General features: G+C 44.1%; 1 long non-coding RNA gene across 1 annotated transcript in view; it reads right to left on the bottom strand.

Moving 5' to 3' along the window:
* The window catches only part of LOC145713927 (uncharacterized), a 465264-nt gene that overhangs the window by 408395 nt on the left and 30395 nt on the right, over positions 1 to 26474 (bottom strand). The window contains exon 3 of the long non-coding RNA XR_014136730.1: positions 9077 to 9161. This is a non-coding gene — a long non-coding RNA (uncharacterized LOC145713927). The remainder of the gene's footprint in view (positions 1 to 9076; positions 9162 to 26474) is intronic.

Raw genomic sequence — 26474 nt, 5'->3', positions numbered from 1 at the left:
TTTGGATTTGGGGATGGAATAATAACTCATTTGTCCCATTTATTTATTTATTTATTTATTTATTTATTTATTTTTAATGTTTATTTATTTTTTTGAGACAGAGGGAGACAGAGCATGAATGGGGGAGGGTCAGAGAGAGGGAGACACAGAATCTGAAACAGGCTCCAGGCTCTGAGCTGGCAGCACAGACCCTGACGTGGAGCTCGAACTCACGGACCGCGAGATTATGACCTGAGCCGAAGTCGGATGCTTAACCGACTGAGCCACCCAGGCGCCCCTCATTTGTCCCATTTAAAGTAATCGATCCTGGGAGGTCTGGGGGGCTCAGGTGGTTAAACATCCAACTCTTGGTTTCAGTTCAGGCCATGTTCTCACATGGTGAGAGAGTGGGTGAGTTCAAGCCCTGCATCAGGCTCTGCACTGGCACCAGAGTCTGCTTGGGATTCTTTCTCTCCCTCTTCCTCTGCACCGACCCTGCTCATGCTCGCTTGCTCTCTCTCTCCCTCAAAATAAATAAACATTTAAAAAATGTCTTAAAAGTTAAAGCAATGAATCGTGGGGCGCCTGGGTGGCTCAGCTGGTTAAGAGTCCTACTCTTGATTTCAGCTCAGGTCATGATCTCATGGTTCAGTTCCTAGGATCGAGCCCCACGTCAGTGCAGAGTCTGCTTGGGATTCTCACTCTCCTTCTATCTCTCTGCCCCTCTCCCACTCACACGAGTTGCTCTGACTCTCTCTCAACATAAATAAGATAAAACGTAAAAAAAAAAAAAAAAAATCGATCCTTTAAATTTTTCGACCCGCGTGTTTTCAGGAACAAATTCAAGTCAGAAATAGGAGATGCAAAGGATATGAAGCCTCAGTCTGGGAGCAGGTTTCTCCCTATGGGAGCTAGAGAGCCCTCCTCCCAACCCTCAATTTGTATTTTAATTCTTCCAAGACTTTAGAACGACCTATAGGCTAGATATTTTTCACTTGGGTATATGGGAAGCCTTGTTTTTAGGACTAGTTATTTGGAAAGCATTACTACTGTTATGTCCGATACATTCAGAACACCAATAGGCATATTAGGCTACCATCCTATTATGAGTAACAACTACCACCTGGGGACCCAGAACTATTTGAATCTAAAAAAAAAACAGGTTGCAAAGCTTTTGCTGTGACCTTCTTATGAATTCTTGCACTCACACCAAATTTTACTTGGCATTGGAGAGTGCTAAAATGTAGTAGTAATTTTTCTTGTCCATAACTCAAAAGGATAAGCATTAAGAAAAATAACAACTATGAGCACCCGGGTGGCTCAGTCAGTGAAGCATCCGATTTCAGCTCAGGTCATGATCTCGTGGTTTGTGGGTTTGGGCCTGGCATTGGGCTCTGTGCTAACAGCTCGGAGCATGGAGCCTGCTTCAGATTCTGTGCCTCTCTCTCTCTCTCTGTGCCCCTCCTCCACTCATGCTCAGTCTTTCTGTCTCTCAAGAATAAATAAATGTTTAAAAAAAAAACATAGTAGTAATTTTTGTTGCCCATAACTCAAAAGGATGAGCATTAAGAAAAATAACAACTAGGAGTGCCTGGGTGGCTCGCTACATTGAGCGTCAGACTTCAGCTCAGGTCATGATGTCATGGGTTGTGAGTTCAAGCCTTGCATCGGCCTTGCTGCTCTCAGTGCAAAGTCTGCTTCGGATACTCTGTCCCCCCCCCCCCCCCCCCGCTCTTCCCCTCGTTCTCTCAAATATAAATAAACATTAACAAAAAAACTTTTTAAAGAAAGAAAACAATTAGTGTTCCAGCAGGATGTTTATCCTATCAGTCGTGTCCTTTATGATGCTGTATCAATAGGAACAAAGATGAGGTAAAGAACAGGGCATAAAATGTTCTATTTGTGCAACCAAGCTAATAGGTTCATCATTCTTCATTAGGAGAACACTGGATTACCTAGTGTCAGACTCACCAGTGATTCAGACATGGCATTCCAGTCACAGCACGGACACAGTATTCTATGATCTCGCAGAAGTGAAAACAAGGGCTCGGTGTTGGTGGTCTACTCCTCTCTACCAGCATAATTAATATCAAAGGCAGCAAAGAAAACAGGAAGAGGGGTTTGCCCTCTGGGGATCTCAAAGAAGTCACATAAACAGATCCGGAAAGCCCTAGTTCAAAGCATAATCTCAGAACACCTGAAGGTAACACGTGGCTCCTTGCAAGGAAGCTGCTGGTTCACAAAGGGAACACGGATAGAGCTGTGGTAGAGGAAGCAGGAATACTCAGCAGGAGAGTCTCCCCCTGACAAAGGTTAATACCATCCTCTAGGGCTCATTTAGTGGCCTTTTCCTAGGTGGGCTCAGGTGGCCCACTTAATATTAACTACACAGGGGCGCCCGGGTGGCTCAGTCGGTTAAGCATCCGGTCATGATCCTGCGGTCCATGAACTCAAGCCCCACGTCAGGTTCTGTGCTGACAGCTCAGAACCCAGAGCCTGCTTCCAATCCTGTGTCTCCCTCTCTCTGTGTCCCTCCCCGACTCATGCTCTGTCTCTGTCTCTGAAAAATGAATAAGCCCTAAAAAAAAAAATTTAAAAAACAATTTTTTTTTTCAAAAAGTGTATCAAAGAATTTGACCTAGCCAAAGATGGCCTGTTGATTTTTTTTTTTTTAAATAATGGCTTTAAGGGGCGCCTGGGTGGCTCAGTCGGTTAAGAGTCCGACTTCGGCTCAGGTTGTGATCTCGTGGTCTATGAGTTCAAGCCCCACGTCGGCCTGTCTGTCAGCACAGAGCCTGCTTCAGATCTTCTGTCTCCCTCACTCTCTGCCCCTCCCCCACTTGCACGTGCTCTCTTTCTCTCCCTCTCACAAAACTAAACATTTAAAAAAATAATAATGGCTTTGAGATTTAATTCACAAATTAAATAATTAACCTCAGTATACAATTCAGTGTTTTATTAGTATAGTCACAAGGTTGTATAACCATCACTAACTTCCAAACATTTCATCATCCCCAAAAGAAATCCCATACCCGTTACAGTTACCCCCATTCTTTCTTTTCCCCCAGCCCCTGGCAACTGCTAATCTACTTTGTCTTCATGGATTTGTCTCTACCAGTGGAAACACACAATGTGTGGCCTTTTGTGACTGGCTTCTTTCACTTAGCATGTTTTCAAGTTTTGTCCTTTTAACTGGCGAATAATATTCCACCGTACAGATATGCCAAGTTGTGTTTGTCCATTCAACAGTTGATGTCCACTTTTTGGCTGTTATGAAACTACTGCTATGAGCATTTATGCACAGGTTTTTGTGTAGACATATACTTTACCTTTTCTTGGATATACACCTAGGAGTGGAATTGGTGGGTCATGTGATAATTCTATACTGAACATCTTAAGGAACTGACAAACTGTTTTCCACGGCAGTGACACAATTTTACATTCTTAGCAACAGTTATGAGGGTCCAGTTCTCTACATCCTTGTTAATACTTGTTACGGTCTTTTCTTTTTCAGCCATTCTAGTGGGAGTTAAGTGATATTTCACGGTAGTTTTGATTTCCTTTTCTCAAATGGCTAATGTGCTAATTAGCCATTGTATATATTCTTGGGAGAAAAGACTATTCAAATACTTTGCCCATTTCTTAATTGGGTTATTTCTCTATTGTTGAGTTGTAAAATAGCCTATTGATCTTCGTGTGAATGCTTTAATACAACTGGAATTTAACTCAAAAAACCCTGGAGAGTAAGTGTTTTTACATTGCAATATGAATTAGGAAAGGTCTAATTCCTTTTGAAATAATTTGTGAGGGGCATCTGGGTAGCTCTGTCAGTTAAGCATTCGACTTCAGCTCAGGTCATGAACTCACACTTCCTGGGTTCGAGCCCCACGTCAGGCTCTGCACTGAGAACTTGCACCTGCTTGGGATTCTTTCCCTTCCTTGCTCCCTACCCCTCCCCCACTCAAGCTCCCACTCTCTCTCAAAAAAAAAAATAATAATTAAAAATAGATTTAAAAAAATGAAACAGTTTTGTGGCGCCTGGGTGGCCCAGTCATTTAAGCGCCCAATCGGCTATCTTCATGATCTTGAGGTTTGTGGGTTCGAGCCCCACCATCGGGCTCTGTACTGACAGCTCGGAGGCTGGAGCCTGCTTTGGATTCTGTGTCTCCGGCTCTCTGCCCCTCCCCTGCTCACACTCTAGGTCTCTCTCTCTCTCAAAATTAAACATTAAAAAAAATCTTTGCTAAATGAAACAATTTGTGAAATCGAGATTTTTCAACCCTGGAATGCATTAAAATAGGAAAATTAGAACTGACTGGCTGTGCAGTAGGACATGCATATTGTCTTATCCAAAGACCAGTCCAACTGAATGCTAGGATTCAAGCTAAGCAGCCTTCACATTGGTGTCTTTATTTTTTTTTTTAACATTTATTTTTGAGACAGAGAGAGACAGAGTGTGAACAAGGGAGGGGCCGAGAGAGAGGGAGACACAGAATCCAAAGCAAGCTCCAGGCTCCGAGCTGTCAGCACAGAGCCCGACGTGGGGCTCGAACCCACAAACCATGAGATCATGACCGGAGCCGAAGTCAGACACTTAACCGACTGAGCCACCCAGGCACCCCCACACTGGTGTCTTTAAATTGTAACTTGCCTGGGCTTCAATGTACGGTCTTATTACTTAATGCACTGAGGTACATATTTTTCTATCACAAACTTGTTTTAAAATTGGTACCTTTCAAATTCTTTTCTTTGAAGGCCCATGTGTTTCATCTGGACCTTTATTTACATTATTCTGAACTGCCCACAGATTTCAGGCTGTCAAACTGGTCCATGGGAAAAAGAAACCAAGCCCCATGCAGCAACTGAACAGAGGAACTTCCAAAGGGCAGGAGGGATCACTGCAGCATTTTTTTAAATGTTATACTGAAATATAGCTGGTGACAATGAGCTTCAGACTTCCTACCTCAATCTAATGTTGCACACTGGAATGGCCAATATTGCCAATTTGAGTAGGAGCAAAGGAAAACATGAAGCTTTTCTACATGAAAAGCCATTCACCACTAAAGATGCAAATACATATTTCAGATAAATAGCTTGTTTGGATTTTGTTTAATGTTTATTTATTTATTTTGAGAGAAACAGCATGAGCAGGGGAGGGACAGAGAAAGATGGAGAGAGAGAATCCCAAGCAGCTCAACGTTGTCAGCACACAGCCCCACACAGGGGCTCAACAAGCCCTGAGATCTCAAGAACCACAAGATCATGACCTGTGACAAATTAAAGAGTCAGCCTTCAACTGACTGAGCCACCCAGCACCACAGCTTGTTTGTGATCATTCCAAGCCAATGTGAAAGGCAGATTCTGATACTGGCCCCAAATGGCAATTTAGGACTCTACAGAGCTACATCTGATTTTTCAGAAAAATCTCTCAGGTTTTGTTTAGTATCATCACCACTGTGAGTAGCAGAGGTGATGCTAGTTTGTACATCCTCACTGCCGTCTTAAGGGTGTAAGGAAGAAAAGTTTTGCCAAACAAGTCAGATAGTTAGAAATAGAAGCCAAAGTCCCGGTGATCTGATGGCATCTAACTGTATGTTTCTGCCCCAGTAAAAACAAAAACAAAAACAAAACCTTATGGAGCAAAGCAGGACTATCCTAGGGTCATTTACTCTGTGCCTGAGGCAGCTGGGGGTTACAGGCCAATTCCTTAGGGAAGCCCCAGAATCTGGACTCTCCAGGATGCACATAGACACTTCACTACACTGAAGAGAAACCTCCACACTTCCACTGACGAGGTCCCCATCCCGTGGTCTCAGAAACAAGGAGAACCAGTCAAAAAAGGATGAAAACGCATACACCAGAAAAAACAGATAATCAGGGACACCTGGATGGCTTAGTCAGTTAAGCATCCGACTCTGGATTTAGGCTCAGGTCATGATCCCAGGGTTGTGGGTTCAAGCCCCACATGAGGCTCTGGGCTCCGTGCTGACCGCGTGGAGCCTGCATAAGATTCTCACTCTGCCTCTCTCTGAGCTTCCACTCTCTCTCTCTCTCTCTCTCTCTCTCTCAAAATAAATAAATAAACTTAGAAAAAAAAAGCATTGGGAATCTGTAAAGCAGAGGCTACCCTCCCTGGCCCTACCAAGCAAATGACCAAATAGGTGGTACGATGAATGCGTCAGGAGGTCTTTCAGATAGGAGGAGATTCCAACAAGAAGTCTAACAGACCTGGGGCGCCTGGGTGGCTCAGTCGGTTGAGCATCCGACTTCAGCTCAGGTCATGATCTCACGATTCATGGGTTCAAGCACCACGTTGAGCTCTGTGCTAACAGCTCAGAGCCTGGAGTCTGCTTTGGATTCTATGTCTCCCTCTCTCTCTCTGCCCTCCCCCTACTCCTGCTCTGTCTGTCTCTCTCTCTCTCTTCCTCTCCAAAATAAATAAAAACATTTAAAAAAAATTTTTTTTAAACAGGATTCTAACAGACCCGTGGGAGATCTAGCCAAATAAGGAATAAAACTAGATGACTCCTGTTTGAAAAGGAACAGATTTGTTCTAGAGATAGACACTAGAGTCCTGTCAATCAAGTGCAGAATTCAAAAGGTAGCCAACCAATGGCCCATGAAGCCCAAGGTCTGGTACATGTCCAATTTCATTATACTGACCAGGTCATTTCCTAGGCTCAGGATCTGAGCTTGAGGCCCAAACTGCTTACCCCCCACCTCCAGGACGGCTCCAAGCCTACAGGCTTCCCCTGGTCAGGGAGCAAGTCTGAGTTGAAGGAAGGCTGCAGCTTTTGAAACCACACTTTCCTCTCCTGTTACAGGTCCCATTCATCGATCAATTGGATCAGACCAAACCAACCTCTTCATTCTACCGCTCCCGTGAAGACAGTACAGTTTGAAAACTCTGTCAATCCTGAAAAGACTAGACTGCAGAGAAGCCATCAGGTCAGAAATACCAGCCCTGGGGCGCCTGGGTGGCTCAGTCAGTTAAGCGTCCGACTCTTGATTTCAGTTCAGGTCACCATGTCAGCGGTTCTCAAGTTTGAGCCTCGTATCGTCGACTCTGGGCTGAGAGTGCACAGCCTGCTTGGGATTCTCCCTCTCTCTCTGCCCCTCCCCTGCTCACACTTTTTCTGTCTCTCTCAAAATAAATAAATAATTTTTTTTCATTAAAAAAGAATACCAGCCCTATAACCTCCAGTAATAATAACTCTCTGATGTTGCAGGGCCTGAATGATTGCTACCACCCCAGAGTAATTCCCATCAAGCCCACCCACTTGACCTGCTGTTCCGTACTGTCATAACTGAATACGGAAATGCAGAATTTGAAATTCATGGGAAACTGAACGGCAACATTCTACAAGTCCCAGCTTACTAAGAAGGGAGGACATGGGACAAACCTACAACTCTGTCATGAAATCTGGTACTCCATGGAGAAGCCACGGGAGTTTTCATCACAAGACGTGTGCTCCATGCACATACATGCATGAGCAATGACAATGGCCTAATTATTAAGCTCAGGAAGAGGTGCACAGAGGCAAAGGGAGCAGTGACCAAGCCCAATGGGCTGACCAACCTCTAAATAAGCAGATTTGAGGGGTGTCTGGCTGACTCAGCTGGTTAAGCATCCAACTCTTGACTTCAGCTCAGGTCATGATCTCATGGTTTGTGACATTGAGCCCTGAGTCAAGCTCTCTGCTGACAGCGTGGAGCCTGCTTGAGATTCTCTCTCTGTTCCTCCCCATTCATGTTCTTACTCTCAAAATAAATAAGAAAAGACTTTAAAATAAATAAATAAATAAATAGATAAATAAATAAATAAATAAAATAAGGGGTGCCTGGGTGGCTCAGTCGGTTAAGCATCCGACTTCAGCTCAGGTCATTAACTCGCAGTTTATGAGTTCAAGCCCCACATCGGGCTCTGTGCTGACAGCTTGGAGCCTGCTTCGGATTCTGTATCTCCCTCTCTCTCTGCCCCTCCCCTGCTCATGCTCTGTCTCTCTCTGTCTCTCAAAAATAAATAAATGTTAAAAAAAAAAATTTTTTTTAAATAATAAAATAAAAGAGTAGATTTGAGAATGGTTGCAGGTCAGCTAAATTCCCTTTCCACACATTTCCTGCTTATCCCCACTGAGTAGGAGACGGCCCCCACAGCCAGCTGCGTTCACACTAGCACCCAGGGGAGCACACCCCCCAAGTGAGCTGTTACAATGCGGTGCCCCAGGCTCAGAAAGCTTTTGTTCCTGTGGCTAGGAAGCACCCTGGCCCAGCACTAGACACTGACGAGTAGGATCCTACATGGTCTCTCCCACCCCCATGCTCACTTCAGCCCTCTGAGCAATGGGGCCCAGTAACTGTCTCCAGTCCAACAGGATGGACTACCAAGACTTGGCCCAACAGGCCGGCAGAAAATGCTGGACTGATGGATAGCCCCTGCTAAGGATGGGGTGATATCTCACAAGACCACCCCTGTAAAACAGAGTTCTGATTTACTTTAGTGACTTTACTGAGCCTTTGGAAATAGGGTTCTTCAAGATATTAACCTACTGGCGTTACCCCAAGATCCTGTCATTATTTTCTGAGCTGTGCCACCAAGACCTATCTATGTGTCTTACAGCACCCTCCTCCTCATATTCACGTTTTAAATGATCTGTCTCTACAAATATTTCAAACACAGAAACAAGGGAGTTGCCTCTATGTTTTCTATACCTGCACGACTGGCCTAGTTTCCACAAGTTTCCTAGTTTCCTAGCCCATAACCAGAGGAGACTCCCCTTTGGAATCCAGACAGACTGAGTTTGTTGACACGAACACCAGGGATGGTTCCAGGGCATGGCTAAAGGAGGGTGAAACCTCTGCCACATCAAGATCAGAGTGTTGGCCATCCTTCATTTGTTCTGGATCCTTCCCATCTGAAGGTTACAGGTCTTTACTGAACTACACTTCTGGGATACCTATGGCCTTGCCAGACTTCAGGAAGGGCTTTCGGCTACTACTACAACTGGAGAGAACAATCTGGCTTGGATAATGAATGGGTGCCCACCCAAAGCCAGGAAAAAAATGCAAGGCTATAGCTGGAATTAACACAATTTACCTGGGCAGTAGTCTCCATAGGATCTTGCTTCAGGTAGCGGCAATAGCTCCAAGAGGCTCGTATTCATCTTTTCCTTCTGACACACCTGGAATAGAGACCCCTGGTGATGATACTTGACATAACGAGGAAACTTTGCGAAACTCTGTGACACCTCGATCCGGCTTAGAACAAAGGATGGGAACATAAAGCTTTGACCCTCGTTCAAACGCCGAACATCTCTGGATCTTGTATGAATTTTCTCGTGGCTATTGGGACACTACCCTACTGGACATCTTCAAAGACATGGCATATTTCACACTTAACACAGGTACCGCATGGACTCCAGCCACCACCAAACCTTGCTTAGCAAAACTTTACAACTTGTGGACTAAACCACTGTATTTCAAGTCCAAGCCATATTTTTACTTAATTTGGGGGGGGGGGGTGCAGAGAGAGGGAGGGAGGCAGAGGATCTGAAGCAGGCTCCCCACTGATATCAGAGAGCCTGACACAGGGCTCGAACTCAGGAACCATGAGATGGTGATTTGAGCCAAAGCCAGACGCTTAACCGACTGGGCCACCCAGGTGCCCCTTGTCCAAAAACCACATTTTGAGGATAAGCTCAAGGCTCTTCAAAAGTCTGTACCTAGGTCTCCTCCCCCATCACTCCCAGGCATCTAAGGCACATTAATGGGGTTTGAAGAATACCCATGCCATTGTTTCCCCCAAGCGTGAATGTTGTGCCAATTCCACTTTAGGGACTAATTACTTACCCCCAACACAGTTCCACACCAATTACAGTTTCTATCCCTCTGGCGTCTCCACTGAATGTTCAGCGGATAGATAGTACCTGGGGGACATGACTCCTCCCGAATACCCTAGAAGTGCCCACCTGTCATTTAGTCTCCTCACATCAACAGGCTCTGTTGCTCCAGACGTCCTGGCTTTTGGGACTAGCTACCCTTATGAAGTGAGTGGATTACCTTCCATCTTTTTAACCAGCCACTTGCCTTTTAAGATTTCGTACATCCAAGTTTCACACAGCATGAAGCCTGCTAGTCTAGGCATCCCTCTGCTTCCAACACCATCTGGCCCCTCTAGAACCACTCTGGCTTACCAGCCACCCTCATCCCCATAAGCAACCAGGTTTTCCACACCCTCACTGTTACCCTACCCCACAGGCTTCTTCTTTCCCAGGGGTCCCCCACTGGTTCTAAGCCCCAAGGACTATCACAACATGGCTACAGCTGAACTCGGCCCTTGTCCTGAGACAAAACTGCTGATAGTTTAAGGTTACCTCTAGGTGCCTGAAAGAGTGGCCTTATGTGAGGCCCAGAGAGTCTCAAATGGAAACTGCAGCCACACAGAAAGCCCTCATGTGTTAAAGAGTCACCATGCAGCTGAGCAGACCTTTGCAAAAACAAAGCTTGACTCAGAGCCCCAGGGGCCTCAGGAAACCAAATAGGAAATCCTGCAAAATAACAGGGTCCAACAAAGCTTAGCCATGCACAAAGAATGAAACAACTTACCTTTCATGGACTTTTAAACTGAGAAGGAAAGAAACATGCACAAGGTAACACAGTAAGTTAAAAGCAAAGTCAAAAGTCCTTGCAGGACAAGGGGACCTGGGTGGCTCAGTCGGTTGAGGGTCCGACTCCAGCTCAGGTCATGATCTCACAGTTCTTGAGTTCAAGCCCCAAATCGGGCTCTGTGCTGGCAGCTCAGAGCCTGCAGCCTGCTTCAGATTCTGTGTCTTCCGCTCTCTCTGCCCCTCCCTCCCCAAAATAAATAAACATTAAAAAAAATTTTTTTTTTGTTAAAAGTCCTTGCAGGACAAGACATGCCACTAATACCTGAAAGGATAGGACTTAAGTCAATGACTTTAGGCTCGATTTTTCTCCACAGCTGGTTGCTTCGGTAGTTTATAACAGCTATGGGAGTTTAAGAGAAAAAGTCACTTGTGGATGAAAAGTGACAGAGTGTTTTAGACTTACTGAAGAAAAAGAAAAGTAGTGAAGTTTCCTGACGTTTCCCAGACTTCCGGAACCAAGATGAGAAATAAGGCAGAACAGGAAAAGAAAACCAAATGGACTGCAAGCCGTGAGCTTGATCTTTTTAACACTGACAGGCAGCGGGCACAACTGGTATGTGGCCATGGAAAGAGTGGTCAAAAATCAGACCAGGCTGTTTTTCAAAAGTGTTCTATGTCACAAGTGAAGCTGTCCTTCCAAAGACCAACTCATCGGACCACTGAATATTCTCATCAGGGTGTAGCAAACACTGACCAGTTGGGTGAAGAATGCCATTTTCTAAGAGAAGCCTGTATCTAGAGGCCAACATAATGTATTTGACTTCTTCCTTATTCTCAACTGGAAAATTGAGCTGGCTGTGAATTGAGCAATGGTCGGGAGCACACCAGGGGAAGATCTTCTTTCAAATAAGCAGTTTGAGGTACATTTTGTCCACAGGAAACTTGCAAAACAATCAGCCAACATCAGACAGACTTCGGAGTCTCTCCTTCAAGGAAGAGTCTTGCACTGGTGTTTTTTGAGTTAACAATTTTTTTTCCAAGAAAACCAACCAACCCACTGACCATTTTAAGGACCAAAGTCAGGCTACCCCAAAATGCACCACATTGACAGGGTTTTTTTTTACATACTATTTTATTATTTATTTATTTAGAAGTCGGGGAGGGGCAAAGAGAGAGGAAGAGAGAGAATTGCAAGCAGGAATTTGACCCGGGGCTCCATCTCATGAACCATGAAATCATGACCTGAGCAGAAATCTAAGAGTCAGATGCTTAACCGACTGAGCCACCCAGGCGCCCCCAACATGTTATTTTATTTTATTCTTTTCTTTATGTTTATTTATTTTTTGAGAGAGAGAGAGCGCGCGCGCACTCACACAAGCAGGGGAGGGGCAGAGAGGAGAAACAGAATCCCAAGCAGGCTCCACTGTCAGCACAGAGCCCAACATGGGGCTCAATCCCACAAACTGTGAGATCATGACCTGAGCTGAGATCAAAAGTCAAGCGCCTAACTGACTGAGCCACCCAAGGCACCCCGACGTATTATTTAAAAAAATTATTTTAATGTGTATTTATTTTTGAGAGAGAGAGAGAGAACTCAAGAAGGGCAGGGTCGGAGAGAGAGGGAGACACAGAATCCAAAGCAGGATCCAGGTTCTGAGCCGTCAGCAAAGAGCCCCATGTGGGGCTTGAGCCCATGAACTGTGAGATCATGACCTGAGCCAAAGTCAGATAGTCAACCGACTGAGGCACCCAGGTGACCCTATTTTGAATAAAAGTTACTTAAGAAGCAGCCAATGCAAAAAGAACACTCTGACCCTGCTCCCCTTTGTCTCTAGAAAGCGAGAAATATGTCTCCCATATGAAAGGTGCCCTCCCTGTATCAAGAGGTAAAGAGACATCCTTACCATCAAAGATGGTAAATTTAAAGCCAAGATGACTGTGTAAACGACCCCTGTTACTTTTTACTAATTTACTATCCCAGCCAAAATTCTGTTTAGAGTTCCTTACTACTGGAAACTCTCCTATTCACCTTAAAAATAAAACTGCCAGTCATTTTACCAGCAAACATGGGTTTATTTGAGAAGAGCAGAGAATTGCAATCCGGGACAAGCAAGCCAAGGGAAAACCAGAAGCAAGTCCAACGAACGAAGAAAAAGAATGCTCTTTTATAGAGGAAAGGGGGAAGTTTAGGTTTTGAAGGCTGGGCTGTAATAAAAATAAACAAAAGGCCCATCTGAGTAAACTGGGAGTTGAAAGTATAGTGGCTTTTCATTGGCTGAGTTCTCACTGTCATTGGCCGGGCTGTTAAGGGGACGGCTGGGATACACGGGAGTCTGTCTTCCTCTTTCTGTCTGGTCTGCAATTGACCATGAGTAGTAGAGGGTGGAGAGTTCCCCCTGCTGGCCTCCCCACTTCATTCTAAGTGACCTTTCCTTTTAGGGATTTTTCACACTCCCGAAGTATTTTTTTTGTCGTCCTGTCAGTGCCCCCCAACCAAGATTTATTGTCTCTTTGCCTAAAAAGTGTAAAATCTTTGTATGGAAACTAATTTGACAATAAACTTCATATAATAAAATAAAATAATTGAAAAAATAAAAATAAAAAGTGTAAAATCTGACTGTCTTGGCCATTTCATTTCAATTAAAACTTTGGGATTTTTTTTCTCCTGTTAAATAGTCTCGTGTCAATTTAATTTTTTTGAAGTGTATTTATTTATTGAGGGGGGGGCAAAGGGAGAGGGAGGGAGAGAATCTCAAGCAGGCTCCACACTGTCAGTGCAGAGCCCGACACGGGGCTCGAACCCACGAATAGTGACATCATGACCGGGGAGCCAAAGTCGCACACTTAACCAACTGAGCCACGCAGGTACCCGCAATTCTAAAACCAGCTGGAAGACCTTGAAGGCTAGAAGGAAAAATTTTCCTTCCCCTATCTTAGTTCAATCAGCTTCAAGCCACCAGGGACAAACCTGTGGTCTAACAGTCAGGCTTGTCGACCCACTGCAATTAGTGAGAAGAAACAACAGAGGAACGATGGGGCATCATCTCTCAGTAAAGGAAAAGGTAGTTACGAGTTTGGGGAGAGTGGAGTTTAGATAAATGATGGGATGAACAGAGAACAAAGTTTCTTAGTGAGTAAAAAAGAACTAGTCATTCAAAGGACTTGTGGCTATATTTTACCAAATGCCTTTTCAGTGCATGTTATAATCATATGGGGTGTTTATCACTTTAATTTATAACTTAAATGGATTAGGCTAATAGTTTAACTGATCTTCGGCCACACTGGCCCCTTAGTCATACTGGGTTCTCTTCTGATATATTGCTGGAGTCTATTTGCAATTAAGTGATATTGTTCTATAGCTTTATTTCTCCCTCCATCCTCTCTCCCTCTCTACCTTCTTTCCTTCCTTCTTTTTGTATTATGACCTTCATTTTCATATTAATGTTAGCATCATAAAATAAACTGAAGAAATTTCCATCTTTTGCTTTAAAAAAAAAAAAGGTTCTTGGGGCACATGGGTGGTTCAGTTGGTTAAGCTGAACTTGGTTCAGTTGGTTAAGCTGAACTCCGACTCTTGACTTCCACTCAGGTCATGATCTCGAGGTTCCTGAGAACCAGCTGACAGCATGGAGACTGCTTGGGATTCTCTCTCTCTCGGTCTCTGCCTCTCTCTCTGCCCATCCCCTGCTCGAACTCGCACTCTCTCTTGCTCTCAAAATAAATAAATAAACATTTAACAACAACAACAACAAAATTCAGGGTGCCTGGGTGGCTCAGTCGGCAAAGCATCTGACTCCTGATCTCGGGTCAGGTCATGATCTCACGATTTGTGGGATCGAGCACCGCGACCCACTGCACACTGACAAAGCCTGCTTGGGATTCTCTCTCTCCTTCTCTCTCTGACCCTCCCTCTCTTTCTCTCAAGGAAATAAATAAGCATTAAAAAAAAAAGGTTCTTATGATATTTTACAACTGCAAGAACCTGGAGAAAAATACTGTTTCCCGATCATACGCAGCTGTCTTTATCTCTATCTGTTATCCCAAGTTGCTGGATGACAAGTCAGATTTTTCCTTTCTCAATCTAAGATAATTTTTACTTTATCACATCCAAGCACGGCCTTTCTGCTGCCCATAATTTGCCTGCCAAATGTTCCATGAAAATGTCTTTGTCTAACTCTGACTGGGCGTAAAAGGTTCTAAGAGTACTAAGAGCAGGAAAAAGGGAGGTCATTAGAGCTTTGCAAATGAAGAAACCCAAGATCAAATGCTTTCTCTTGAGTCCTAACCATATTACAAAGGCAAACTCGTATTCTGAAAAAAAAAAAAAAAAAAAGTACACTAGGAGAGACTTATCAAGGCGACTGATTGAGCAAGAGGCTAGTAAAGGAAGGGTCAATCAGACCAGAAAAGAACTCGATTTTCTAGTTATTCTACAGCAGCAAAACTTTCACTAGAAACAGTTGAAATAATAGAATTAACCCCTGCTGGCATTGGAGAAAGTCTTTTATTATTGCCTGTCTTAACGATTTGATTAAACAAAGAAAGCCCCAAGTTATTAGATTAGTTTGGGACAACTGATTTCAGAGCCAGAGACAAATTGCATCTGAACGTCACTGACATTTGAACGTTATTGGAAATCTGAGGCCATTTCTACTGTCAGAGATGAGCAAGCACACGAGCACTCCTGGACCATGGGGAGGGTGGGGAGTAGTTAAGACCAAGAACTTGCTTGGCTAGGCAAAATAAACAAATCTGCAGTCTCATCCCAACTCGATCGCGCACTCGCTCTACGTCCTTGGGCAACTCCCCCTCCAAAGCTTCAGTTTGGTCACGGTTCTGAAGTACAGATCCCACGTCAAGGTGCCTAAAGACAAAATGAGAACACCTGGGTGGCTCAGTCAGTTAAGCATCCGACTCTTGGTTTCGGCTCAGGTCAGGACTTCAAGGTCATGAGATCAAGCCCTGCATCGGGCATGGAGCCTGCTCGGGATTCTCTCTCGCTGCCCCCTCCCCTGCTTGCGTGTTCTCTCTCAAAAAAAAATGAAAAAGTGAAAATAAAAAAGATGCCTGAAGAGGAAATGAGAACAAAAGTGGAAACGCTCTGTGAGGAATACAACACCACACAACGTAAAGTTATTATTGGCGACGGACCATGACCTGGATCCTTTTGATGCAAGTCTGAATGCCAAGAAGAAAGCCAAGGAACACCAATTTCAAGATAAATCCTACTTGGACTGGGATAATCCGCATATAATATAAATCAGCTCTAGCACTGAATGTTAATCGTACTCAGAAGAGAAACGACTTGTAAGGGAACCAAAAAAAGAAACAATAATGGAAAAAGTGTCTCGAACCCCTGATCTATGGTTGTCCCACACGGTGAGCACCTCTAAAAACCAAGTTTCCTCAGATCCAATTTTAAAGTCTGGTTTCTTATCTGGCCCAAGTTAAGTATCAGGCCTGAGCTTTCCAGTTGGAAACCGAATGGAAGGGGCACCTTGCTGGTTCAGTCAGAGGAGCAAAGGACTCTTGATCTCGGGGTCCTGAGTCTGAGGCCCACGTTAGGGGTAGTATTACTTAAAAGTAAATTTTGGGGTGCCTGAGTGGCTCAGTCGGTTAAACATCCAACTCCTCATTTCAGCTCAAGTCACCATCCCAGGGTCATGGGATCGAGCCCTGCACTGGGCTCATTGTTGAGTGTAGAGTCTGCTTGAGATTCTCTCTCTCCCTCTGCCCCTCTCCCCTGCTCATGTCTTTTCTCTCTAAAATAAAAAATAAACAGAAAAAAAAAACTTAAAAAAAATAAGTAAAACTGAATGGCAGACACCAGATTTAGATGTAGAAATTTAATCTCATTTAAGAACAAGATAGAGCAGGCCGCCTGGGTGGCTCAGTTGGTTAAGCGTCTGACTTCAGCTCAGGTCATGATCTCAGCGTTCATGGGTTCGAGTCCCATGTTGGACTCTGAGCTGACAGCTCAGAGCCTGATGCCTGCTCTGGATTGTGTCTTCCTCTCTCTCTCTGCCCCTCTCCTACTCGTGCTCTGTCTCTCTCTCTCTCTTTCTCAAAAATAAACATTAAAACAAAATTTAAAAAAAAAAGAGTAAGAGCAGGAAAAAACTCAAAAGTGCCTGGATTCACTGTTGTCCTTGTTAAATCCCTGTTCTACTAGAATTTACTTCCACTTATTTGCTCCAATTCCCATGCATTAACTACGCTTTGAAATGCTCATGTTTCATCTTCACCTAGGATTAAGTAAAATTGACCCTGTGCTCTAATTCATGGTTAACCACCTTCTTACCCAACTGGACCCCTAGTTCCCAAAGACCAGAGGCTGACAGAAGAAAAAAACAAACGGAAGAAAGTTAACCAGAGAAAAAGAGCCAGCGTACCTAAACGAAACACCAACACAAGGAAAAAGTCCCTACTTTGACAACATTCAGAAAACTTTAAATGATGCTTGGCTACACTCTTTTAAAAAAAAATTTTTTTTTAATGTTTGTTTTTGAGAGAGAGAGACAGACAGAGCACGAACAGGGGAAGGGCAGAGAAAGAAGAAGACACAGAATCTGAAACAGGCTCCAGGCTCCGAGCTGGCAGCACAGAGCCCAACGTGGGGCTCAAACCCAAGAACCGTGAGATCATAACCTGAGCCGAAGTCAGACACTCAACCAACTGAACCACCCAGGCGCCCCAAAGCTAACATTCTCTGCTACCCTTCCTCAATATATTCTGTAGCTTTTCTTAATATTTAAAGGAGTTTTAAAACCTCTTAGTTAGGTTTTATTTACTGGCAAACTCCATCACTAAGCTGTCCAGGGACTCAGTGAAAGCTTTTTTACTGAAAAGGTAAATATCAACAGTTCTCAATCTATCAAAACCTTTATTCTTTATCCATCACATACAGATGGAAGGAAGATCGTATAAAGATATGATGAATGGGAAGAAAACACAGGGCAAGCCAGTGTTTTGTACCATTCCCCACAAGATGCAAGAGGCACTAGGAAAATAAGGAGGGATGGAGTTTACGGACTTGTATGGGAGAGAGGGCAAAATCGGTTAAACACAGACATCAAAGTAATTCTAAGTGGGGGCGCCTGGCTGGCTCAGTTGGTTGAGCATCTCACTCTTGATTTGGACTCAGGTCACGATCTCAGGGTCGTGGGATCAATCCCCGGATCAGACTCAGTGTTGAGCATGGAGCCTGCTTGGGATTCTCTCTGCCCTCCCCCGCTTCCCTGCTTGATCCCTTGTACCCCCGTGTCTTTTCTTTCTCTCCCTCTCTCTCTCTCTCTCTCTCTCAAATAAAAAATAAAGAAATAATAAAAAATATTTTTTTAAAGAATAAATAATGAATCAGATTTACCTGAGTTCACTGAAACCACTATTTCTGGTTACCATAAAAATGGTATTCAGATAACAATGATGAAGAACTCATGAATATTCTAACAAAAGTAAACCAATCTGTTTCTAAAAGATAAGTTGAATGACATGGGGAGGAGGAAGGCGAGTAGCAGTTTCCAAAGGACAGAATTATGCACTCCCATGATTCTCCTGTCTGGACTGATTTGTTTTGTGTTAGCAAGGCTGTATGCTAAGGATGGATGCCATGCTATTCATTAGGTAGTATGATTATACACAGACACAGACAGCACACAGTAATTTGGTTACTCGATAACTATTTCTGATCCCATCAGAGTTTGTAAAACTCCGAAGTGTTACTGATACGATTAAAAGATGAGAATAAATTCAAGGGGTGCCTGGCTGGCTCAGTCGGAAGAGCATGCGACTCTTGATCTCAGGGCCATAAGCTGGAACCCCATATCGGGTGTACAGATTACCGAAAAAAAATAAATAAATAAACTTAAAAAAAATTCTGCGTTACCTGGGTGTCTCAGTCGGTTAAGCGACTGACTTCGGCTCAGGTCATGATCTCACCGTTTGTGGATTCAAACCCCACGTGGGGTTCTGTGCTGAGAGCTCAGAGCCTGGAGCCTGCTTCTGATTCCGTGTCTCCCTCTCACTCTGCCCTCTCCCGCTTACACTCTGTCTCTCTCTCATTCTCTCTCTCAAAAATTAAAAAAAAAAACATTAAAAAAAAAAAAGCGACCGACTTCAGCTCAGGTCATGATTCTACGGTGCATGGGTTCAAGCCCCGCATCAGGCTCTCTGCTCTCAGCACAGAGCCTGCTTTGGATCCTTGTGTCTCCCTCTCTCTCTGACCCTCCCCCTCACTCTCTCTCTCAAAAATAAATAAAACATTTTTTTTAAAGAACAAATTGAATAAATATTCACTGTGAAACACTACAGCAGGCGCCATGAAATGTCATGGAGTAAGTACGAGTAAGAGGCATGGTAATGGTTTACAGTGATGGGTAAATGAGGAAAAAAGGAGTGTCTACCGTGTCGCAGATTGTGACATCTACGATCGCACCAAGCCCTTAGAAATCCACTGTGAAACTAAAATCACTGTGTTCTTTCTGGTGATGAGAAAAACCAAACCTTAAGGACATGATGTGCTGCGCCTGAGTCATACTTCTAGTAAAGCAGCAGGACCAGCCCACATCTGTCTGTTTCAAAGCCCGTCTGTGCTTTCTTTGTTCCACACAGCCCGAGAGGAATTCACAACCCAGCGAGGGCACTCAAATCTAAGCACAAAAATATGTATTTGTGCCACCAAGTTTTAAAAGTACTATATAAGCTACACATTTCTAGAACCATCCAAACTGCACAAGAGCACTGCTAGGGAAAAAAAATCAAGGCATACGGTCACCCCTCAAAATTTTTAGCTAACCCTTGATGGAAAGTGGGGCTGTGAAAGAGTCACTGAAGGCCAAAGTAGTTCTTCCTCCCCAACATCTTGGACCTTTTCATCAAATCTTCAAAGAGAAAACAGGACTCTGGCATTACCACGAGACAGACAGGCCATGGTAACTAGAAGCACATATACTCAGTTGTGTGGGACTACAAATCAGCTTTGCTGCAAGTATTGAATCTTAGAGCTTCCCCGAAGCTTGACGTAAACCTAATACTAAATTAGGTAATCAGATTTTTCCATGCGAAAGGAGGGGAAGTTTGGGTTTTGATGTGTTAAATACAATTTTAGGTTAAGTATCAATCTGAGGGACCACGATAAGGCATTAAATCCCCAAAAGGTTTTTGCTTCTCATGAGGCATGGACTCCCTGGGGGATATCATTTCTCATTCAAACGCAGAAAGGGCACAGCAAATTATTCCAAGCTTTTTAAAGATCATGACAATGGCACAGCTTTATGAAAATGAACCTGTTTTAAACATAGAGTTTCCAGCAATTCCACAAAACCTGGAAATGTTGATTCTTTCTTCTCTACAAATGGATGGTTTCCTTGCTCTCTCTGTGTTTAACCAGATAAAGTCAGACAGGATAGGAAGAACCCTGTTCTCATGAATATTCATATGTAAGAACCCTTCATCCTCGGCAACCTGTCATACTGGATCATTGTATTAGTTACCTAGGGCTGAATAACAAGTTACTCTGAAACTTGGTGTCTTAAAACAACCAATATTGAAAAGTTTCTGTTGGTCGAAAATCTGAGAGCAGCCTAGTGGGTAGCTCTGATTCGGGGGCTGCCCTAAGGTCATAATGTTGGCCAGGGCTAAAGTCACCCTACAGACACAGAGAAGGAAAGCCTTCTCCAAGCTCACTCATGTGACTGTTGGCCAAAGACCTCAGCTGCTACCAGATGGGTCACAGCACAGGCACATACCATGGGTCACAATAAGAGCGGATATCCCCAAGAGACAACGATCCAAGGCCGAGAGAAGCAAAGAAGAAACCACAGTGGCATCATGACTTCATCCTGGAAGTAGATAGCATCAGTTCTGCCATGCTATTCATTAGAAGTGAGTCTCAAAGCCCAGCCCACACACACTCAAAGAGGAAATTCAACTCCACATCTTGAAAGAAGGAGCAAAAAATTTGTAGACTTATTTAAATTTTTTTTTAATGTTTATTTTTTATTTGAGAGAGAGAGAGAGAGAGAGAGAGAGAGCATGAGCGGGGCCAGGGAAGAGAGAGAGGGAGACAGAGGATCTGAAGCAGGCTGGGAGCTGTCAGCACAGAGCCCAAGGAGGGGTTCGAATCCACGAATCTTGAGATCATGACCTGAGCCGAAGTCGGACGCTTAACCGACCAAGTCACCCAGGTGCCCCTGGACTTATTTTAAAACCATAACCACCTAAAGCAAAAATGAGTGTGTTTGCCTGTAAAGCAGATAAAGTTCCGATTAAATATTAGTGGTGTTGCCTTGTGACTGCCGCTTAAGAGTGCCGAGCTGCTTAGTAAGAAAGCAAAGTAATGGTGACCTACTCTATCATGTGGGAAATCACTTTGACAAAATGGGGGCCATCATCACTATCAGCCAAGGTATCCCAAAATCCTGGAGGTTACAGAACAGAAAGATTCCCAAACCACATTATGATACAAATAATAAAGACACAGTTTATTAAATCTGTGAGGAAGGGTGCCTGGGTGACTGAGTCAGTTAAGCGTCTGACTCTTGATTTCAGCTTCTGACTAAAATGCTCAGGTCATGGTCTCAAGATTCATGGGATCGAGCCCCGCGTCAGTACAAAGCCTGCTTGGGATTCTCTCTCCCTCTCCCTCGCTCACACTGTCTCTTTCTCAAAATAAATAAAAATAAAACAAACATTTAAAAAATAAAAATAAAAAATAAGTAAACTACAGTGAGGAACAAGAAGGTAGAAATGGGATAGCTTAATATACTTAGAATAGTGTACAGGCAGGGGTGGAAGAACCACACATCTGAATCCTTCGAATGTTCTCCTTTTCTCTCTCCCTCTCCCACTCTTCCTCAATATTTCTCTCTTTCTGTCCATCTCTCTCTCTCCCCCCTCTCCACATCAGCCTTACCCCAATGATGGTGTAGTTACAAACTACGTATTGTGGGCTCTCAGCTCGCACATTGAAGATTCCTGAGATTACAGGTATACACTTGCCCAGTTGGGGAGACGCAGAGACAAGCACACTTGGACGTGTAGCTTGTCAGTAAGCCTGTTCAACAGCTATGAGAGTCATTCGTTTTTCTTGGGAAGAACACATGTGAAGCCATAACTGTTCCCCTACAGGATGTTTGATACCAATGGGTGGCCAGTTTAGGGGTGACATAACTGTCAGCCAGAGGTAGCATGATGGCGATGTGGCTTTGGTCTTCCCATCACCACCCTCTACTCATAAGAACGGTCTTGTCTGTTCAATCACATATTCCATTTATTATCTTAAGAGGACTAACTTATTAGGGTACCTGGTGGCTGAGTCAGTTAAACTTCCGACTTCGGCTCAGGTCATGATGGAGTTCAAACCCCGCATCGGGCTCTGTGCTGACAGCTCAGAGCCTGGAGCCTGCTTCAGATTCTGTGTCTCCCTCTCCCTGCCCCTCCCCCACGCGCACTCTGTCTCTCTCGGTCTCTCAAAAATAAATAGAAACATTAAAACGTTTTTTTTTTTAATTAGATGACTTACTATCTAAATTTAAAACCTTTTATATTCTGCCTGCTTCACATGATTACTCATTATCTGTACTTAACACATCCTCTGAATTTTGCCTATTATGAGCTTACTATTGATGCTTAACACTTGTTATGACTTTCACCTATCCCAATTAATTTCTTTTCTATGGCAGAATTGAATCACTGGATTACAGCGGAAATATGACTGTTAGCAGTTGTATTATTCTCAAATAATACAAAAAACAAAAAAAAACCCAAAAAATAAAAACCCACATTTTCCACTGTCTCTAAAAGCAGACGGCCCTGGGGTGCCTGGGTGGCTCACTTCAGCTCAGGTCATGATCTCACGATTCGTGAGTTTGAGCCCCACGTCGGACTCTGTGCTGACAGCTCAGAGCCTGGAGCCTGCTTCTGCTTCTGTGTCTCCCTCTCTCTCTGCTCCTCCCCCACACTCGTTCTCTCTCTGTCTCTCTCTCTCTCTCTTTCTCTCTCCCTCCCTCTCTCTCCCTCAAAAATAAATAAAACATTAAAAAAAATTTTCTTAAAGCAGACAGCCCTTTGTTAATTGGGGGAGTATGTTTTTTCCCCAGTATGTATCTGAACTGTATGATCTCTAAAGGAAATGAATGGCAGCACTTAAGAGAGGTGCTTAAGACAGGGCACCTGGGTGGCTTAGTTGGTTAGGTTAAGCGTCCGACTTCGGCTCAGGTCCTGATCTCACGATTCGTGAGTTTGAGCCCCACGTCGGACTCTGTGCTGACACCTCAGAGCCTGGAGCCTGCTTTGGATTCTGTGTCCTCTCTCTCTCTCTGCCCCTCCCCTAACTTGTGCTCTGTCTCTCTCGGTCTCTCAAAAATAAATAAATGTAAAAAAAAAAAAAAAAAAAAGAAAAAAAAAAAGAGGTGCTTAAGTCACTGAGTAATGGAGCTGTTATTGACAACAGTCCCCTTGGACAAAAGTAGGTCTCCACCCGTTCACACACCCTACTCCCACTACTGCCTGCTGACCAACCAGCCATAAACATCAAGCAAGTTCTACCCAGAAATATGCAGGATACTTGGCAGACAAATTCAGGAACCAGACAGGATCCAGACAGCCTCCTACAGGTTGAGCTCTCAGGAAGAAGATGCTGTGACAGAGTCTGGGGTGCAAGATGCTTATTAGCAATCAACATGTTTGAAAGGAAGGGGAACAAAAGGAGAAGCTGGGTTACCGAGCCGGTCTGATTAATTCAATCCCAAGGGGAATCTCTGAAGATAGAATTGCCTGCCGAGTACCTGGCTGGTTCAGTCGGTAAAGCAGGCTGCTCTTGATCTCAGGGTTGTAAGTTCGAGCCCCACGTGGCATGCAGAGATTACTTAAAAATAAAATCTTTGGGGGGGCCCGGGTGGCTCAGGTGGTTTTGCGTCCAACTCTTGATTTCAGCTCAGGTCATGATCTCACGGTTCGTGAGTTCAAGCCCCACATCATGCTCTGTGCACTGAGACAGTGTGGAGCCTGCTTGGGATTCTTTCTCTCTCTCCCTCTCTCTGTGCCCCTCCCCTGCTTGCTCTCTCTCTCTCTCTCTCTCTGTCTCTCAAAATAAATAAACTTTAAAAAATAAAGTAAAATCCTAAAAAAAAAATTGCTCATCAGAGATCTCTCCCATCTGGCCAAAATAACAGGGTGTTTATACCACGCCCTCCCTCGGCCATTGGACGGGGGCTGTGCCGGAAGGGCATGACCTCCACAAGGCAGCTCTCTGCAGACAAGGCCCACCCTGGAAGAGCCAAGGGCTGGAAGCTGTCTGCTAATTGCACTCCTCACCACTAGCTAGCACATCTTTTCTTCCAGACGGATCTCGGTGGTGCATCTCTGTGTTGAACACAGAGGCCTTTCCACGTGAAATGGAATGCGATTTTTTTGACAAGGAAGAGAGAGTATTCAGACTGAGAGATGTGAAACAAAGGGTACTTGGGAAGCAAAAGGCAAAGCTAAGGATAGAAAAGCCAAATGGCAGTTGGGGGGAGCTGGAGGAGAGTGACCGTTTCCAAGGGAAGATCAAGGGCTCTAGGTACATCTCTCAGGAAATGGAAAGTCAAATGAAGCAAGAACTTTAATTTCTCTCTCGGCTCTCTGTTCCTCTTTTCTAAAAACACTTTATCCCTTTAGGGATGGGGTACCCAGAAGACAGACCTCATATCTCCAAAAGAGAAAACACTGGTGATTTCTGGCCCTGGAAGTCTTCCCACAGTTAAGCCGGATGCCACAGGAAACACTAAGCCTCTAAAAAAAAAAAAAAAAGGTTTGGAGAGAACATACGAAAAAAATAAAATGAAACCCTCTGGTTATATCTATAAGTAAGTAAATGATCTCTCTTAAAAAAGGGAAGGACCCCAGCAAAATGCCGGTTTACTTACAAACTCTCCCACGTTGTGGAGTAAAGTAGCTTTTTCTGAAATGTTTGCCTAGGAACCAGAGTAAAATTCTAACCTCAGTTCCAAATTTTCGGTTCAGAGGGTGCCTGGGTGGCTCGGTCGGTTAAGCATCCAATTCTTGGGTTTTGGCTCAGGTCGTGAATTCCGGGTTCGTGAGTTCCAGCTGCCCGTCGGGCTCTGCGCTGACAGTGTGGAGCCTGCTTGGGATTCTCTCCACCGCCCCCCTCACTCTCTCTCAAAATAAATACACTTAAAAATAAATAAATTTTCAGTTCGGTCCCAGGTTCCTATCAATGATGGGTAGATTCATCAGAAAACCCTCAAATCTCAGCAGCCTAACCCAACAAAAGATTATTCCTTACTTAAATCAGGTGATCAGTAACACTCAGTGGAAGATTGTGCTGCACACTGAAGTCACCCAAGGCATAGGAGCTCCACCATTCTGAAGCTCTACCATTCAGAAAACGTGTCTTCCGCTCAGTTTCGCATGCCAACTCATTATCCGGAATCCAGCCATGTAACTGAAACCTAAATGCAACAGAATTCGGGGACTGTCCCCTTCCCATGCATCCAGATACTGGAAAATGAAATGGGATTGGTGAGCACGTGGCATGGCCTAGGACCCAAGGGGAACATCTGGTTGTCCGGTTCTTCAGAAAAGTCTGGAGTCCCTCAACCTCACTGGTCAGATGCTCTTACTTTCATCTAGGTTAAATAATCTCGGATTTGGAACTGCATACTCACAACACCAAACAGCTGCTTTTGAAAAGAAGGCATTAAATTACACTTTTGAGACAACTTGCTACCCTGGGACTATTTATTGCCTTAGCTCATCTATAAACCTTCAAATCGTTGAGGTAGAAAAATGCTGAGCGTAACTAAAAAACCATGTTAAGATGTTCAGGCTCTAATAATATTTTCAAAATAGTCTTCACAATTTTAAGAAAACCAGAATCAATAGACGACTGGTGGCGTGTCAAAACATCAAGGAGCAAAGAGCACCTGGGTGGCTAAGTCGGTTAAGCGTCCTACTTCAGCTCGAACTTCGTGAGTTCGAGCCCTGCATCGGGCTTTCTGCTGTCAGCACAAAGCCCACTTAAGGTTCTCTGTGTCCCTCTCTCTCTCTGCCTCTTCCCTGCTCTATCTTTCTCAAAAATAAAATAAACATTAAGAAAAATCTTAACATATACAGGCATTCCTTTTACACTTTAAAAACCCTGACTTTTGCTCCCTCAGAGGGACACTATATGGGTTGCTACCCAAATCTGTGTACCCCGAATTGCAATTCTCTGATCCCAAATGAATGTTCTTCCTAAACTACTGCCTCCCGACAACTTTAGATTGACAAGTTCATGCACTCACGAACCTTACATTGTATAGAAGGATATAGATAATTAAATAAATGACTGTAATAAAATCGTGTGCATGCCATTATTGGAAGAGAATTAAAGGAATACATGGCAGTGAGACCTAAACTAGGGCAGACAATCACAGAAGGCTTCTTGGAGGAAGTGATTTTTTCAGCCAGGTAGATGATCGTGCAGATCATTAAGATAATAAAGGAGAGGAGAGGTAGCAATTATGTTGGGGGAAATGAGGAATTTTATTCTAGACCTGTTGAGTGAACTTCTAGTGCCCACATACAAGTGATGACATTTTAGTGGCAGGCGGATGACTCCTGTCTGGGGCTCTCATGGAAGATCTGACTTGGGAGTCTTCACCCTGTGTTTGGTAAAGGAAGCCAGACAAGAAGATGAGATCACCCACTCAGAGGACATAGAGTGAAAAGAGAGGGTCCCTAAGTCAACGTCACGAAAGACAAAAAAAAAACCATCCAGAAAAGGCAGAAGGGAAGGAGTCAGAGAGAGAGCCTCCGGAAAAGTAGGTAGAAATCGAAACGTGTGATGGCTCCAGAAACAAAAGGAAAGAGGGCTTCCAGGAGAGAGGAGACAATGAGTGCTGA

Source organism: Panthera onca, chromosome X, assembly GCF_046562875.1.
Source record: "Panthera onca isolate mPanOnc1 chromosome X, mPanOnc1 haplotype 2, whole genome shotgun sequence".
Classification (NCBI taxonomy): domain Eukaryota; kingdom Metazoa; phylum Chordata; class Mammalia; order Carnivora; family Felidae; genus Panthera; species Panthera onca.
This window is presented reverse-complemented; position numbering and strand designations above follow the sequence as displayed.